The sequence below is a fragment of the Oreochromis aureus genome, linkage group 9, assembly GCF_013358895.1.
Source record: "Oreochromis aureus strain Israel breed Guangdong linkage group 9, ZZ_aureus, whole genome shotgun sequence".
Classification (NCBI taxonomy): domain Eukaryota; kingdom Metazoa; phylum Chordata; class Actinopteri; order Cichliformes; family Cichlidae; genus Oreochromis; species Oreochromis aureus.
In genome coordinates this window covers 36,709,402-36,727,429 of record NC_052950.1, presented here as the reverse complement: position 1 = coordinate 36,727,429, position 18,028 = coordinate 36,709,402, and positions in this window count along the sequence as shown.

Sequence of the window (18,028 nt, the reverse complement as noted above, 5' to 3'; positions counted from 1 at the left end):
CTGAAATGCAGACGTAAAAGGAAGAAAGACAAAGTAGACGAATATTGGTAGTGCATGCTCCATGAAATCTAGAGAAGAAATGATCAGTTAGAAGACATGCACAAAGTAGTACAACAGAGACAAGGACAAGGACAAGCTAATACAAGAGGCAAGATCCAAAGAACCCAAAGAAAAGTCACTGAAGAAGAAAAGACTGAAGAAGTCACTTGGATGAGTGACGAAACGTTTCTCCCACAAAACGCTACGTTCAGATGAACAGAATCAACTTTTGGACAACTCAAAGAAAAGCTTGAAGGAAAACAAGGAACACTAGAAAAAGTTGCATTTCCTGCAAAAATGCAGTGTGAATGCCAGAGGTGGGTAGTAACAAGTTACATTTACTTCATTACATTTACTTGAGTGAGTTTTTGAAAAAAAAAAAAAAAAGTACTTTTTTTTTCTTTTTTTTTTTGTTAATTTGTTCATTTCAGGCACAACAAAATACATATATTAAACATAAAGTGCACAAAAACAAAAAACAAAATTTGCCTGAAAAGGAGTGGGACGAAGAAAACTTATTAAATCCCACCCCTATACTCACTCATCAACAAAAAACAATAGCTTCCCACAGCTACGCCCATCATTGCAAACCAAACAACACATCAACAGCCCCGGGCATCTCAACGGCAGCTCGCAAACAACAAATAGAACCTTCATAACTGAATACAAAATATATTAATTATAAATTGCGTTACCACAGGTAACAGGCAATAATAATTACATAGTAACAAACACACATCTACACACACGTACATATATGTACTGTTACGGGTTCGAAATTGAGGACGAGAGTAAAACAATGATGGTCCAGAAGAGGTCAATCAAACAATTGATTTTAATGAATGCACGCAGCGTGGAGAGGTGCAAACTGCAGAACAGTTGTACATCTCTACCCAAAATACACTCTAGATTGTTTTTATAACATCAGGGTATTGTAACGCCCCTTCTTGCGTTTACAAGCACATAATTTGCATGTACAGAACATTCATGTATTTTAAGAATTAAATGCAACATAGAGGTTCCTCCTTGTGGCATACTCTTCCGAATATAGTGATGACCTAAGGCCTTTGAGGTCACCATGGACTGGACATCCTTCCGTCACCTGTAACTAAGCAAACTCAAATACCACAAGAAGCTGAATACATTCAGGCCTTTGCTCAGCTACTATTTTACTATATCAATATACTCAGCATATGAGTTATGATATATATATATTTAACTCAATCATTTTAAAGTAGTTATAACTGCACCTGTAATAAAAATGTTAATATTTGATTATAATAACCCCTATAATATAAATTATAACATAATGCCAGCAGCTTCAATAAACACTTTGATGAAATGATAATTAATGCAATGATAAGATGATGGTTATGTAAAATAATCCCTATAATTCTACAATTCCCCTTTTGACGTCTTCCAAAGACGTCACTACACTATTCCCAGGTCCACTACCTTCGCTCTGACCCTCTCTAGCCGCCCCCTGACTCAGCAAATCCGACAACAACCTCATGTCCTCTAGGTGGTCCAGCAATAAAACACCAGGCCCCACTTGAAAACACTTCATGCTTAGGTAATCTCCGCTCCTTTTCTGGGTCCCTCTCTAGTGGAAATCTTCTCCTGTAAGGGATAGAAAACAAACAACCTTTCTCTGCTACACCTTACTAACTTACTGTGTTCATCTCAGGTTCCTGTCATTATTCAAAGTTGATTCACAATATCATATCAGGCAAAATGATAAACCCTACTGCCACGTCTACTTTGTTAAGCTCTTGAGCTAGACTCTGTACCGGTTTGCCAATCTGTGTGTACATGTCTCTACACTTTTAATGTCTAAATGCACATCTGGATGTATGTGCACTTGTATATCTATCTGCATCTATGAGTCAATGATTTGTCAGATATAAGGCGTTAATGTGAGAAATGTTTCCTGACTATTAACTCCTGATACTCAAGGAACTTTCCTGTTTGCCGAACTTCCTAGGTTTGGCCTTTTACACTTTTACTAAAGAAATTTTAACAGAGCCCAAAGAGATTTTTATTTTGTGCATTTGCTTTCACTTATGTATTGTCATGTTCTGGGCTCTATCCATTATATTAACTTTATTCAATCTCAATACTCTTTATGTGTGTGTGAGCAACGCTTTTAATTTTATTAAACACCACCCCAGTAAAATACACACCATCCCCATGTCAGCCTGACTCTGCTAAAAGCACACTTCAAAGTTTTCTATCTGGTTTTACGCCTCTTTTGGCCTCAAGCATATACATAACATGCAAAGGTTACTGTTAATGCCCGTTAGACAAGTTTCCATTATCTACAACATTTTGTTTCACCCGGCTCACCCTTACACATTTCCTGTTCACTTATTGCATATTTATCTTTAACACCTTTTACCTCATTCGTTGCTAAGCAGAAACAAAGCAACCTGTGGTCCACCTTTACCCTGTAAAATAAACCCCTGTCATGTTTGTGTCTGTAAGCTTGTTTTGCATTCATTCATTACACTCCCGCCATTCCTGCAAGTTAGAGCTGTACAGTTAAAAGCTACATCGAGTCCAGGCCTTTGGCCTGGCCTATATATAAATCATGTGTGTTTGTAAGCGTGCATGCAATTCACCTGCTATGTTCTCATCTTCGCTCAACATGTATCACCTGGACACTCTCACCAGTGAAGCTTAAAACCCTCTTGGATAGAACATCAACTCTAAACAAGCACAGTTATGCATTGTGTATAAATTAACTCAACCTCATGCTAACCTACATAAGTACCTGTCTTAAGAGAGACCTCTGCACAGCTCAGACGCCAGTTGCAAGAGCTCTCTAACATTAGAATCATCAGCTGTGACTTATATAGTATTATTTCGGTACTTTATACTTCACACATTTTTGAACGTTGTTTATATGGGGAGTTCCTCTTTTGTGTCTATATTTATTAATATGCCTTGTGCACTAAAGCTTCCTGTTTTTCAGTCTGGCTGAGCACTCGTTTGTGAGTATAAACTGGCCTCTACAAGCCTTCATTAGCAGATACACATTACAAATACTTCATATATACAGAGAAAACCCAATAATCCACATTTCACTATTTTGTTCTTTGGTTCAGATTTGGATTCTGTATTGTTCTTTATTTATTATTATTTATATTCAGATTGTTTTTGCTAGTCTTGGTTTGTTGTTGTCTGTTTGGGAGCTGACATAGTCTCTATAAATAAACTTCTTTTGGTGGAGTAGCATCAGGAGAGAAGCTCCAGAGGCATCTTCCATGTTAAACACTAAAATATAACATAAGAGATCTTCTCAACGTGTTGTATATTTTTAATATTTCCTTATTATTTTGTCATAAAATAAATCAACCAAATAACTTAAGCTGTGTGACAGCACCTTGCGTTTACGCCAGGCTGTGAACTGCCCTAAATCTACTTGCTACACCCCTTTTCACCTAGTTTAATTTTTTCAATCCTAATTTAAACTATTCCTGACTTCCCTCAATGCACACTGTAAAGTGTAAAAATACAATTGGCTTTCTCCTGGTAAAAGGTCCTACATTATTTTCTCTACCTTTGGAAACATCCTCTATCGAGTTAACCCATTTCATTTTTCAAACTTAGGCCTGATTTCTTCGCCCCCTTTAACGGGTAGCGCATATCCGGTCTGAACACTGTGTTTGGGCAATTTACGAATTATTGCAGGATTTCTATGTTATGTAAAGTTCCTCTCATCCCTTTTATGCTTCCATTATAACCTGTGTCTAACAAGCTTTTGATCTTCTTTGTAATATAAACAACTCGGTGTATTTGTGCTCTGTTCTTCTCCTTTCTCTCGTCTGATCATCTCAAGTACGTCCTGTACCAAATTTGCTTCCTCTTTTCAAGTCCCACATTTAATTACAAGCTCAAACATATTTGCCCTATATTGCTGTCTCGACGTGTTTCCTGTCAACTTAACAGAGTTATTCTCAGAACTCAGAGCTGAGGTTCCCTTTTCTAAGTCTGTCTGTTCTACAAGAGAGCAAGTCGGTAAACAAGTTTATCATCCCCAAGGTTATTAGGTAAACGTCACGTAGACACATTTCATGTAGCTGATAACATATATACAATTTTCCTTTGACATATCTGTATGTGCACGCCTAAATTATAACCTCTTATTCTAGAAATCAAAAATAACCTGAAAATAACACTTTCTGCCTCAGTTTTACCATACCTAAATTATCAAAAACCTAAACATCATCAAGTAATCTTAAAACCCTTTCAAATTAAACCTTAAATCCTGTAACTCCCCTTTTTGTGACACATCTCATGTGTTACAAACTCAAAATCCTTCACTCAGGTTAGGGCATTAAAAAGGTTAGTCATATCATATTAAGTCTACATGCTCCGGACCTTCAAACCTGTTTTTAAGGAATGAAATCAAATTAATCATCATGTCAAATCTTTTCTTGGCTCCATCCACAGCCTGCATCCTTGAAACGTCCTATAAACAAAAGCCTGTGTGTTAACCAGAACATCACCTTTTATACTCACTTTCTCCACTGATGATCCAACCAGTGTTATAACCCAAAATAAACTTACACAGAACAGTTATTAATCATGTGTCCCCTCCGTTCATGGTAACTTAAGTTACATCAAGGTTTCCCTTTTAGCATTTAGCATCCTATAATGTAATAACATAATCCAACCCCAATAAATAATTTTCTCAACGCACACATCAATATCCCAAAATCAGCATCCCCAGATTTAAGTCTCCCACTTGTCCTGTTTGTCAACCTTTATTTATTTCCCTCTTGGTCCCATCACTCACATTCACTCCCATGCATTCACACATAATATTTTTGCTGATCTGCAGCCTTCTGCAAGACGTGATCAGATGCTCCACATCAGCAAAATGAGCTCAATCATTTGTTTTATTTCGTTTTTCCTTTTTAGGAAAATAGTTCTCTATACTTTTGACTGGATTGACTCGCTGCAATCCTTACTTGGTAATTTGTCCGCTGCCGTCAGTTCACTCTCTTCCAGGCCTGCTTAGAGCAAAATGAGAAAAAGAGAGCTGAGTATTAGCTCATCAAAGTACAAAACAAAATCACCTGACAGGTTTTTTCTTTATAAGTGCACTGTTACAAAACCCTTAAACATGTCCATGTTTATTAACACTCCCTCTTTAAAATAAAACAACAACCTCAAAAATCTTCAACAATCTTAAATTTCACCCATAGAACACACCCAAAACCTCGCCAAAAGCTACACCGCTTTCAGTACACAACAATAACCCCGGTTAAGCACTTTACCATACTCAGATTCAGCCTAACACCTTACAACAATGTGTCAACACTAATTTATAAACCTCCTAATCAAATTTGCACCTCTGAACTATCTACCCTCCTTAAAGGCCTCAATCACACACACACAGCAAGCTCCTCTGTCCACATTCACACAAGCTCTCAAACTTTTCCATACTCAGCCATATCTCAACAATTTAACTTGGCAAAAGAAATACATGTTTAAACTTTATCACATTATTTAATTATTTTCATTTTCTTTCTATACTAATCACTTACTTTGATCAATCAGTGCAAGAGCACTCCTGAGTCACTCTTATAAACACTTTTCTTTTGTTTTGTTTTTTTTTTTTTTTCCATCTCTTTTAAATCTTTCCATCTATTTTATGAACCATTCACACCATTCTCTCACTCATACAAGCAGCAAGCAGATCTTCATTGCATACGCTTATATTCTTAGCCAGGTTTTTAATCAATATCTGTTCATTAAGCTTCAGGAGCTTGTCTTTATAAGGTTAATGCATTTTCTGTTTGTGTGTGTATGGGTATATGTTATTTTGCATCTATGACTTCACAGTCTCCCAGACTTCTTCCCAACTCTCCAGTTAAGCAGTCAGTTTTCTTTTTCCCGAGTTACTAACCCACATTTTGATTTCCCACCTTAAATTACCGCCTCCTGGTCTTCAGCCAGGAGCTGGGGCTTGCTTTTCAGGTTCCTGGACACATCATGCTGTGAACAATTCAACCAGAAACTTGCCTTAACTTATCCATAGATGTTAACCTCTAACTTTCTTCCGACTGCTGCTGTGGAGAGCCGGTCCAAGTCTGCTTTACTCCTGAAAATAACAAAACTAAGACATTTTCATTATTATCACCAGTGGTTAAATAACCCATTTCTCTGTCTCTGGTCAGAAACACCAATTATGCCATGCATGTAAGCGTGTTCTTCCCTGCATTTTATGTTAATTGGGTGTAAACTGCTTCTTCATTAAATTAATTCATTGAGTTTCTCATTGCATTTCTATGTATTCATATTAATGTACACTACGTGTAAGCTGTTTCTTCATTGCATCCTATATATTCATATTTAATTTATGCATTTCACCACTGAGCTTTAGATTCAAACTATCTCACTTCTGATTCATTTCAAAATATCTCACATGTAACAATTTGTATGTGTGTTTTCTATTCATTAAGGTAATGACAATTATTTCTTTCATTATTCTTACCTTTTCTAATGTTTACCTCTTTGTTATGCTGTAGTGGACATCCCTAAACAATTCATGAGTTCAGGCTTCAATTTTCAATCCAATTATATCCTATATTCTCGCAGTCAAACTCGTCCAGCTTCATCTCTCACTGGTCCTCTCTGCACAATGTCCTATTCGGGCTTCAAAGCTCCAGCAAACACAGTCTCAACTCAGCTGCTGTCTTCTTCTCTGTTTCTTTACAGTCTTTTCTTTCAGATTAAGTCCCAGCGTGGCAAAATATCACTCAATGTCCAGTGCTCTTCCACAATTCTTTATCCCACTGTTCAACTGCCCAGCCTGTATTTTCACAGTACATGTTGCATTAGTCTTACATGCTGCTGCTGGTCGTCAGTCGTCATCAGTGTTAATGGATCAGTGGCACTGTCGTTTGCCTGCTGTATTCAAGTCCACGATGTTCTATCTGTCTTCATCAGGTGATTAACTGTCCTTTGCGTGTCTTCTCGGGGTGAAGGACAAAGTAAGAGCTCAAGCTGCACAATTTCGAGCCAAAGACTGGCTTATTTTCTCCCAATTCTTTTAATCTACTTTTCTGCTGCTGAACTCAAGGTTGCAAAGTTGAAAGACGCCCACCTGTATTGACACACTAAACCATATAATTAGTAATATATGCATTTTCTTAAAGGCTTCATTTGCTTCATGTGCCTAGAGTTAAATCTCTCTCTCTGTGTTCTTTCTGTACACACTCAGTTCCCATATATGGGCATGCACAGTTCCTGTTCACTATTTCCTGTCGCTGCAGCCCCGGTAGACAGAGCAATATTTCCTGTTCCTCAAACTAATCTAACTCCTTTGTTTTTTGTTTTCTTGAATTAAAAACACTTTCAAACTTTAGCACATCCTACTTTTCATCACACAAGAAATATATTCCACACTCCTTTATTCCATACACACCTTTTAAATGCTCTAACCTCTTTCAGACGCCATAAATCGTCTCACACGCACTGCCTTTCTCTCTCTCAGACTTCCCCTTTTCACTTACTCAGACAAATCACACAGTCACTCAAATCAAATACTGACAGCATTCACACAGTTAAAATCACACAAAATACGCTTTCATACGAGTATTTTGGACATGCCTTCCATGATCAGAAAGAGCAAGTCAAAAGAAAAAGAAAAAGAAAACTGAAACCTCTCATAACCTCAGTGAAGGTCAAATATCTTCATAGACCCAAAAGTAAGCATATTATTTCCCTAGTCAAAAGTCAAACCGTTACTCACAGTAATTTTTAATCTCACAGCCTTTGTGTTTTGAAACTAAAAGAGGAAGGAACAGCGCCCAATTTAAACTGCGCATGTTGTCACTCAACGACACACACAGAAAATGTAACTGTATATATATTATCTCAAACTGAAACAAAACCCATCTAAAATCCTAAAACATCTTACTTCGACACCCCAAAACACACATGGCTTGCAGACATATTTATTAATTAAATTATCTCAAATTCAATTTCAGTTCTCAGAACCCAGGTAACGGTCTTAAGTATCAACAGTTTATGTATCCTATCTCAAAACCCCGCAAAAGTCATACAGTCATGGCAAGAAATAAAACTTTACTTACATATTGTAATAAACAAAACCAGCGTCTTAAGTACATGCACCAGCAATGTCTAGCAGTCCCTATTAACTTCCTCATATTCTATTGACCTCTCAGCTGCCTTATTTGCATTCTCACACACACACACAATCTAAAAATAATACCAGCCTGACTCTCAGACTCAGACAAGTCTCTTAATCTATTTACACAGACGTCCTATGATTACAACTGCACAGATTTTAGGCTTCTCATTTCAAAACCTACACAATTTAGACAATTTTTAAATTAACGGTCCGACCGATAAACTCCTGAGTTTTTTGTCATCAATTTAACCAGTCTCGGCCCGGGCCGTGGCCAAATATCTAAGACCCTACACAATTTAAAAGCATCAATCAACTCAACCCGAAAAGCCCTGTTATGTGGACACCCCACATCCCAGGCTTCCCGAAGTTTTAAGTTAAAGGTAGACGCCCGAAACCCGGTTTCTACTGACCAAAAAGTGCAAACCACCGCCCGGACGGCAAACTGACCCAGTCAGTGGCCTATTTTGGAGTTTCCCAAGTTCTCCACGAAAGGCCAAGTCGGACTATCCCTATCCAAGGAAGATCCCGGCGTCCTCAGGAAATTTGGAGCGTCACCTCCGAGAAATGCACTTGTTAGACTCCCAGAGTCCCGCTCTATACAATTTAATTATTTTGAAGACACCCCAAAAATCACAAACCCACCATATCGGTGTCCAAGCCCGGCTTTATATTCAATTGAGACTTTAATGTCACAAACTTCACCAATTACCTATTATTCTAAATTCTCTTTATTCTAAATCCTCTTTATTCTATATCCTCTTTATTCTTATTCCTTTGGGACTTTAACCCGGTACCTTTAGTGAGACTCTAACTCACTTTTACTCTTTTTCTTATCATTACTTCAACTTCAACTTCTCATGAGATTTTCACCAAAATCAAAACAGACTTTTACCAGTAATTTTCAGTGAGTAGACTTTCAATTTTGTCAGAACCAATTCAGCACTGTTTGGAAATAATTCAACAGGTAGTGCCTTACCTTTGAATAAGCCGGCTTATGTCCACTCACTTCGACCACTGACTCGTGTCTGCCTGTTTGAGCACCTCGGACCCTCTCAGTCTCAACCTCCAACTCTCTCTACTCAATTCCCGGCCAAATGCACCAAATGTTACGGGTTCGAAATTGAGGACGAGAGTAAAACAATGATGGTCCAGAAGAGGTCAATCAAACAATTGATTTTAATGAATGCACGCAGCGTGGAGAGTGCAAACTGCAGAACAGTTGTACATCTCTACCCAAAATACACTCTAGATTGTTTTTATAACATCAGGGTATTGTAACGCCCTTCTTGCGTTTACAAGCACATAATTTGCATGTACAGAACATTCATGTATTTTAAGAATTAAATGCAACATAGAGGTTCCTCCTTGTGGCATACTCTTCCGAATATAGTGATGACCTAAGGCCTTTGAGGTCACCATGGACTGGACATCCTTCCGTCACCTGTAACTAAGCAAACTCAAATACCACAAGAAGCTGAATACATTCAGGCCTTTGCTCAGCTACTATTTTACTATATCAATATACTCAGCATATGAGTTATGATATATATATATTTAACTCAATCATTTTAAAGTAGTTATAACTGCACCTGTAATAAAAATGTTAATATTTGATTATAATAACCCCTATAATATAAATTATAACATAATGCCAGCAGCTTCAATAAACACTTTGATGAAATGATAATTAATGCAATGATAAGATGATGGTTATGTAAAATAATCCCTATAATTCTACAGTACATACATACACTTTTTTTTTTTTGGAATCCATACCAGCAATGGTAAGAGAACAGACATTACAGAGCACACCAAAACCATCATTGATTATACTGTGACCAGACCAACTGTTTGTAGAGGAATTTAAATTTATGAATATTTTTGCATTGTTTCAGTTGTAAACTCAGACTGTTCCAGATTTTCACTCCACATACAGACACACAAAAACCTTTACGGGTTGTTCGAGTTCTGGGTAATTTAAATTCTCCGAAGCCTCTCACATTATAAACCCTTTCTCGAATTTCAAATATAGTTTGTAAATTTGCAGGTAGAAGTTTATTAAAGGCTTTGTATAAGATTATGGATGTATTGTAATTAACCAGATCCTGGAATTTAAGTAACTTTGCCTGAAGAAAGAGTTTGTGAGTATGATCTAGATAACCAGCCTTGTGAATAATACGCAGTGCTCGTTTCTGTACTGTGACTAATGGATTGGTTGTATTTTTATATGTGTTTCCCCACACTTCCACACAATATGTAAAATATGGAAGGACCAGGGTACAGTACAGAGTACGAAGTGCATCTTTATCAAGGTATGGTTTCACTTTGTTCAAAACTGCGAGGCTTCTGGAAATTTTGGTTTTTATGTGTCTGACGTGGGGTTTCCATGAAATTTTGTTATCAATTACGACTCCCAAAAATTTGTTTTCACTCACATTATCAATTGGTACACCTTCAATAATAATTGGTAATTCTATATTATATTTTAAATTACCAAAAAACATTGCTTTAGTTTTATTTATATTTAATGATAATTTATTTATATCCATCCATTTTTTTTTATTAATTTTAGCTCCCTGTTTACGATCATTACAAGATCAGTATAATCATCGCTGCTGAAAAATATGTTGGTGTCATCTGCGAACAGTATGAGTTTAAGTACTTGAGAAACATCAAAAATATCATTTATGTATACATTGAAAAGTTTTGGTCCCAACACTGACCCTTGGGGAACACCACATGTAATACCAAGTTTCTCTGAATGGTAATGCCCTATGCTAACATATTGTTCCCGACCCGTTAGGTAACTTTTTAACCAGTTACCAGCTTTCCTCGAATACCATATCTTTCCAATTTATCCAATAAAATTGAGTGATTGATTGTGTCGAAGGCCTTTTGAGATCAACAAAAATACCAACTGCATATTTATTTTTATCCAGTGCATTAGTAATTTCTTCTACTGCCTCAATTATCGCCATTGAAGTGGTTCTTTGCGTTCTGAAACCATACTGACCAACATTTATTATTTGATGTTTTTCAAGGAATTTTTCTAATCTTGAATTAAAAGTTTTTCTAAAATTTTTGAGAATTGAGGCAGTAGTGAAATAGGCCTATAATTGGTAAAACTGTGTTTGTCATTACTTTTGTATAGTGGTATTACTTTTCATAATTTTCATTTTTTTGGAAAACAACCGGACTGAAATGATAAATTACAGACATATGTTAAGGGACTAGCAATATTCAGAATAACCTGTTTAACTACAGACATATTTATGTCATGATAATCCATTGAAGACTTACTTTTACATTTTAATGTGATATTTATTACTTCTTGCTCATTTGTAGCTGAGAGGAACAGTGAAAAAGGATTTGATTTTATATTACTGATATTTTCATTTTTTTGACACGGGATGTCCGCTGCTAGTTCAGGGCCAACATTTATAAAAAATTTATTAAACCCATCAACAATGTTACTCATGTTGTGATTTTCACCATTTGCATCAATGAAATATTCAGGATATGATGTTCCAGAAGATCCTTGTTTAATTAAGTTATTTAACACATCCCAAGTTCCTTTTATATTGTTTTGATTTTCATATAATCTTCTTCTATAATAAAGTTGTTTACTCGTTCTTATAATATCAGTCAATTTATTTCTATATGCTTTATATCTACGTTCCACTTCTTTTGTTTTTACTTTGATGAACTGTTTATACAGATTGTTTTTCTTTTTGCAAGCATTGATAATTCCTTTTGTGAGCCAAGGACTTTTTATCTTCTTTTTTCTTTGTCCTGTGTTCGTTTACAGGACAATGTTTATTGTACAACATAGTGAAAATATCTAGGAAATTGTCATAAGCCTTGTCCACATCTGACTCTTCATACACCGAACTCCAATCTTGTTGTGCTAAATCGAAATTGAAGGCATGAATTGCTTCTTCATTTATTGTTCGCTTTGCTATCGTAATCTTGGTATCTATTTTTTTAAAATCACAGACACACAAAGTAAAAACTGGTAAGTGGTCAGTTATATCACAGACAAGCAGGCCACTATTAATTTGGAAATCCATGACATTAGTAAAAATGTTGTCAATAATAGTGGCGAGATGTGATGCTATTCTGCTTGGCTTTGTTATTGTTGGATATAGTGATAAGCTGTACATCGTGTCAGTAAAGTCATCAATGGCTTTTAACCTTGTTGGGTTTAGCAAATCAATATTAAAATCACCACAGATGAATAGTAATTTTTGGTTCACCGAAGCAAACATTTTTTCTATCCATTCATTAAAAGTGTTGATACTTGAACTGGGTGTCCGATATATGCAACTTATTATAACATTTCTCTTTTTTTCATTCATGATCTCAGTGGTCAAACATTCCAAAATTCCATCAATAGCCATAGACATAGTTGTTACAACATTATATTTTATAGAGTTATGAACATATATAGCAACCCCGCCGCCCACCTTATTTGATCTATTCATGTATTTTAAATCATATCCATTCAAACCGAAATCTATTCCTTTATCGACATTGAACCAAGTTTCAGTGATGGCTATAACACTAAAGGGGCGAGAAAATTGTTGCAAGTAGTCCTTAATGAAATCAAAATTAGAGTACATACTTCTGCTGTTAAAGTGAATTAATGAGAGCTTCCCGTCTAGGTTGATTTTTTTTTTCATATTGTTCCTGTGTGAAATAATTACAATTTTTAACAAAAGAAGAGAGAAAATGACTTTCAGAATCTATTTCTGGGTCTATTATATTATGCTCCTTGTATTCACAGTCTAGATCAATAACTTTCTGTTGGAGAATTGATTTCAATGTGTCCATGTCATTTCCTGGTGTAATTAGAGATGTTGGTGTATTTATCATCTTTGATTGTCATTAAAGTTATATATTACCTCGATACATTAGTGTCAGTTGTACTTGTCCAGGTCCTCCATGTTCCTCACTATCAGTACTTTTGCCTCTTCTGGTGTCCCGTTTAGCTTAATGAAAATCTTGCAGTTTGTTACCCATGTATGTTGTATTTTACCGTTCTTCTTCAGTTGCCTTGCCTTCCTCGCGATGTCTGCGTTTTTTCGTGTCAGATGCTCATTAATGAAAACGTCCGTGCCTTTCAGTTTGCATCCTTGTTTCAGCAGTGCGACCTTGTTCTTCTGATTGACGAATCTCATAATGACGGCCGGCGGTCTGTCGCTCCTCCTGGGCAGTGGGTGACATGCTCCTACGTGCTCCAGGTCCATCTCTATCCCCTTGCTTTGAAGGAAGGACGCCACCTGTTGCTCCACCGAGCGGGTCTCCTCGTCGCTGGGCTCCCCGACGAGCGCGGTTTGATTTTAATACCGCTGATGACCACGTCGTTCGTACGGGTGTACTGCTCCAGCTCATCCACCCGCCGCTCGAGATCCATGATTCGTCTGTCCTTCTCGGCATTTTGGAGGCATAGCTGTTTTACCTCCTCCAGAAGCCCCAGAAGCAGGTCCTGCTGCGCCCTGACTGCGGCCATGTCTCCGCACAGCGCTCCGAGGGAGGTTTTTATGTCCTCGACCTCCTCTGGTGTTGGGCCTTTCTTGGGTGGCATACTGTTTTTAGTTTGTGTTATTCGTGGAACTCCAATAAAATATTTGTCTTAACCAGCCTTTCCAGTCCAGGGGTCCTTTCTTCTTTTATTTAACTGGCGAGCTAGCAGCTGCTGGTAGCTAATGCTACCGTAAACTTGCTAGTTATCTCCCGGTTAGGGAGCGCAGTCCGAAACACTCCGGTCGATAGAACTGGTAGAATGTTGGTTGTCCTCTTCTTAACCAAAGTCCTGCTTGCCGTTTTAGAAGTTTTCAGAAGTTACAAATACAGTGCCCGTTGATAAGCAGCGACTGTAGAAAGCTAGCATTTCAATCCAGTGTCTTTCCACAACCGGCCTCCGCCATCTTGACCGATGGGTCTCCGTACTTTTAAAGTACCTTTGTTGCACGATACTTTTTACTTTTACTTGAGTACATTTGTGAAGAAGAAACGGTACTTTTACTCCGCTACATCTACATTACCAATCAGATGTGGCCATGCAGTCACATGAGCAGTTTGAAAGTGTGGCGGACAGAGCGGCCCAAGCGTTTCAAAGTAGCAGACCCATGGAAAGAAGAAACACATGAAAACATGGCAGAGCCAGTTGTCTACGCTAGAGCTGAAGAGGATGAAGACCCTTGGCCTCACATACTAAGAATGTTTATCTTAAAAGCAGTACAAAAGAACTGCTATGTCTGCAGTGTCGGTGTCTTCAGTCAGAGCCAAAACAAACCAACTTTTCAGCGTGAAACAACTCAACTCATGTAACCTGAGGAAACGGTAAGTTTTCTGTAAATATCTTTTTAGCTGTGGTTAGCTGGATGTCAGTCTTATGCTACAGCAGCTGTGTCGAGCTCGAGTTGCGAGTCATATTTTCGGCACTACGTTGTAGTGAGATAAGTTTGTGGGTGTTTTGTGCAGCTTCGGCTGTCCTTTTAACTGCTCGCTGGTTAGCTAGCGTAGGCTATAAGCTAACAGCTAGCCTGGTTAATGACGCTAGAGTTCCACGCACATGTAAACAGCTGGTCTCTACTGCTTTAACTGTTGTCCCGATTCGTGATTGAGGTGTGAGACAAACGACCTCTGGTCCAAGTGCGTCAAAACAATGATTTTATTAAACACACGTGTGGGAAGAAATACAGTCACAATCCTCAGCATAAATCCCCACAAAGAAAGCATACTTAGAATGTTTTTGTGTGTCAGAGTATCACGCCCCCTCCTGCGTCAAGTAGATACATAACATGCAAGTTACAATAACCACAGTTCTTTTGTTGACAACCTTTGACACACTCAAAAAGACATTTTCGCCGCCTCCACGCCAGGTGGTTCCTGTTGATCTTCTTCTTCTCGCTTATCTGTGGAACATCAGAAGCACAGTCTACAAAAAACTGTTGCTTATGCAGGCACAAAATGCACAAAAAAAAAAAATCGGCCCGGGCATTTTGACTAGAGACCGGCCCACCAAGTATTATAGGAAAAAACCATAAAGCCCTTGAATGAAAACAAACGCTGTTGTCACAGTGATGTACACTGTCTTGTTGGTATATATGTATCAATCTAATAAACTTAAACTTACACCATCCTCCCTATTCTGGTATTCTAAACAGTACCCGAAAGTAGACTGCTTGGTCGAGTTAACCTCCTGAACTATCTACAACACATGGTGAAAACCTGAAATTAAGACAGAGAAGACTAGAGGTGAGACATGATCATTACTGATTACTGGTGACAGATTTAGATATATTTTCATAAATCATTCATTTACCACATCAATAAACAGCATGACAGGGCAAAATATTTTTTCTAACATGGCAACCTTTAAAAAGTGAAAGGAGATAGAAAGACAAGTGAGGAAGAAAAACTTAATTGACTGTTTGATGGCATTTTACACACAGTACTGGTACAGTATCTAGAAAATGTGGGAAAATGCTGGCATCATAAACAGTACTTAGCTACTTCTGAAGAAATTATGATGGGACCCTAAAAAAATACTATGTACAATAATGGATTTCTATACAGTTTACATCAGATGAAAACATTTGTAAGATTCAGAGCGATAAACAAACAAGAGAGAAAAGCCGATCAGCTGATCACTGATCAGTTTCATGATTGAAGTAGAAACAGGAGAGGGAGGAGGAGAGAATGAGAGGAGAAGAAACAGCTTTGCAGCAAAGACACAGAATAACTCCAGCTTTGTGTCTTTTTCATTGTAGCTGAAATACGGGACAAACTGTGTTCCTTTTCACCTCAATACGAAACGTGCAATATTTTCTCTGTATACGACAGAGGTTCCCAAAGTGTGGGGCCCGCCCCCTAGGGGGGGCGCAGAGCCATTGCAGGGGGGGGCGCAGTATGAAAAGAAAAAAAAAAGAAAAAAGAGCGCTTGGACACTGTGGACAGGTTTTTGATGGGGCTCCCACATAAACGCAAAGCAGGAGATGAAGCATCGCCAAATATGTTTCCAAACCAACTTCCTTCCAAGCCAAAGACTAGAAAATATGGTGAAGCATATCTTCCCTTTGGCTTCACCTGCACAAGTGCCAAGGTAGGTCTCCCCTACAAAATTAGTTTCCCTGCGTCGGGAGCAGCGCTGGGCTCTCCAAATCACGGACAAACAGTATCCCACATTCTTGATTTTTAGTTCACAAACACTTCTTGTAATGACTAACTACTCCTGACATTTTGGACATGTTAGCTCTTTATGCAGTAAAGTTACAGCGGGATACAAATAATATCAGGCTGATCCTGCTGTAATTTGTTCCCCCGGTTCAAATCACGGACAAACAGTAAACCACAGCTGTTTATGTGTTTAAACCCATTTTGCACAGAGAGGCATTTTTTGAAAAATGTATTGACAGCAATGTTGAATATTATTACACGGGAAAAAAAACAACTACACGTAAATTAATTACACCCTGACGCCTCTGCCTTTCTAAATGCAGGGACAGTAACTGCGTGTGTATGTAAGCGTGTAAAACCTGAAGATAGTCAGATTAACAGTATTTTGTCTCTATCTGCCATTCTGCAATTCATCTCATGTAAACAATAACGTGGCGCACAGCGTGACGTGAAAAGAGGCACATACCTTTGACGTTGCGTGATTTAACTCTGTAATCCTCGTCCACACGTAAACGCAAAAAAAGGAGTTTTAAATAATCTCCGTTTTCGGTGAATCGCAACGCCGTTTACGTGTTGACGAAAAAGCCCAAACGCATAGAAACAGCTGCGTTTCAAAAATACCCGTGTAGGTGTGGGCGTGGCGTAAAAGAGTTAGTAGTATATTTTATTACTACCTTTAATTTATTGCCGTTTACTTGTATTTGCTTAATTGTTTACCAAATGTTTGAGGTGTGAAATAAACCGCAATGGAGCAAAATATAGGTGTGTGTGGTTGGAGGATGTGTTTGTGCGGGGGTTTAGGTGGCGGGGGCGCTAACATTTTTCTTGTAAAAAGGGGGCCTGGCAAAAAAAGTTTGGGAACCACTGGTATACGAGACGATTCCGTTTTTTACGGGACGGTTGGAAACTCTAATAACAAGTTCAACATCAATAATATCATAGCACCCGCCCAGCAGTATAGAAACGAGTTTTTGTAACTGACTGTAAAAAGTCAGCATAACGAAAATAAACTCCACCTAAACTTGGTTTATATCTGACCCAGATAGACTGCAGGTCATAACTTCTTACCTGAAGTTCAGTTGACGCCTCGGGTCTCTGCTCCTCCTGCCTTTCCGTCATCCACCTGCCAGCGTGTTGCATCTGCTGGCCTCCACCACTTGCTAATGTTACTGAATCTGTAGAAGCTCCGCAATAGCCACCACCAAACAATTGAGTTATTTTTACACATCTCCCTTCATCTGGCCAATCCACCACCTTTCAGTGTTTATACCGTTACGGAAAAAAACGAAGAAACCCCCCCCATCGGCCCATAAAAACGAAAAATCACCATTGGCCCACCGGGCAAATGCCCGGTATGCCCGATGGCCAGTCCAGCTATGGTTACAAGCAAAATACGTCTTAACTCTAACCTAGAAATGAGTCTATATAATGTCTGTCTGTGTGTGTGTGTGTGTGTGTGTGTGTGTGTGTGTGTGTGTGTGTGTGTGTGTGTGTGTGTGTGTGTGTAAGCGAGCATGCCTTGGCCTTAACGCACTCTGTCTCACCTTTCGCCAGATAAAGCTTGTAACCCCTTATCAGACAGAATGCCAACTCTTTCTGAGGACATTTTACAATATGTGTAATAACATAATTAAAACT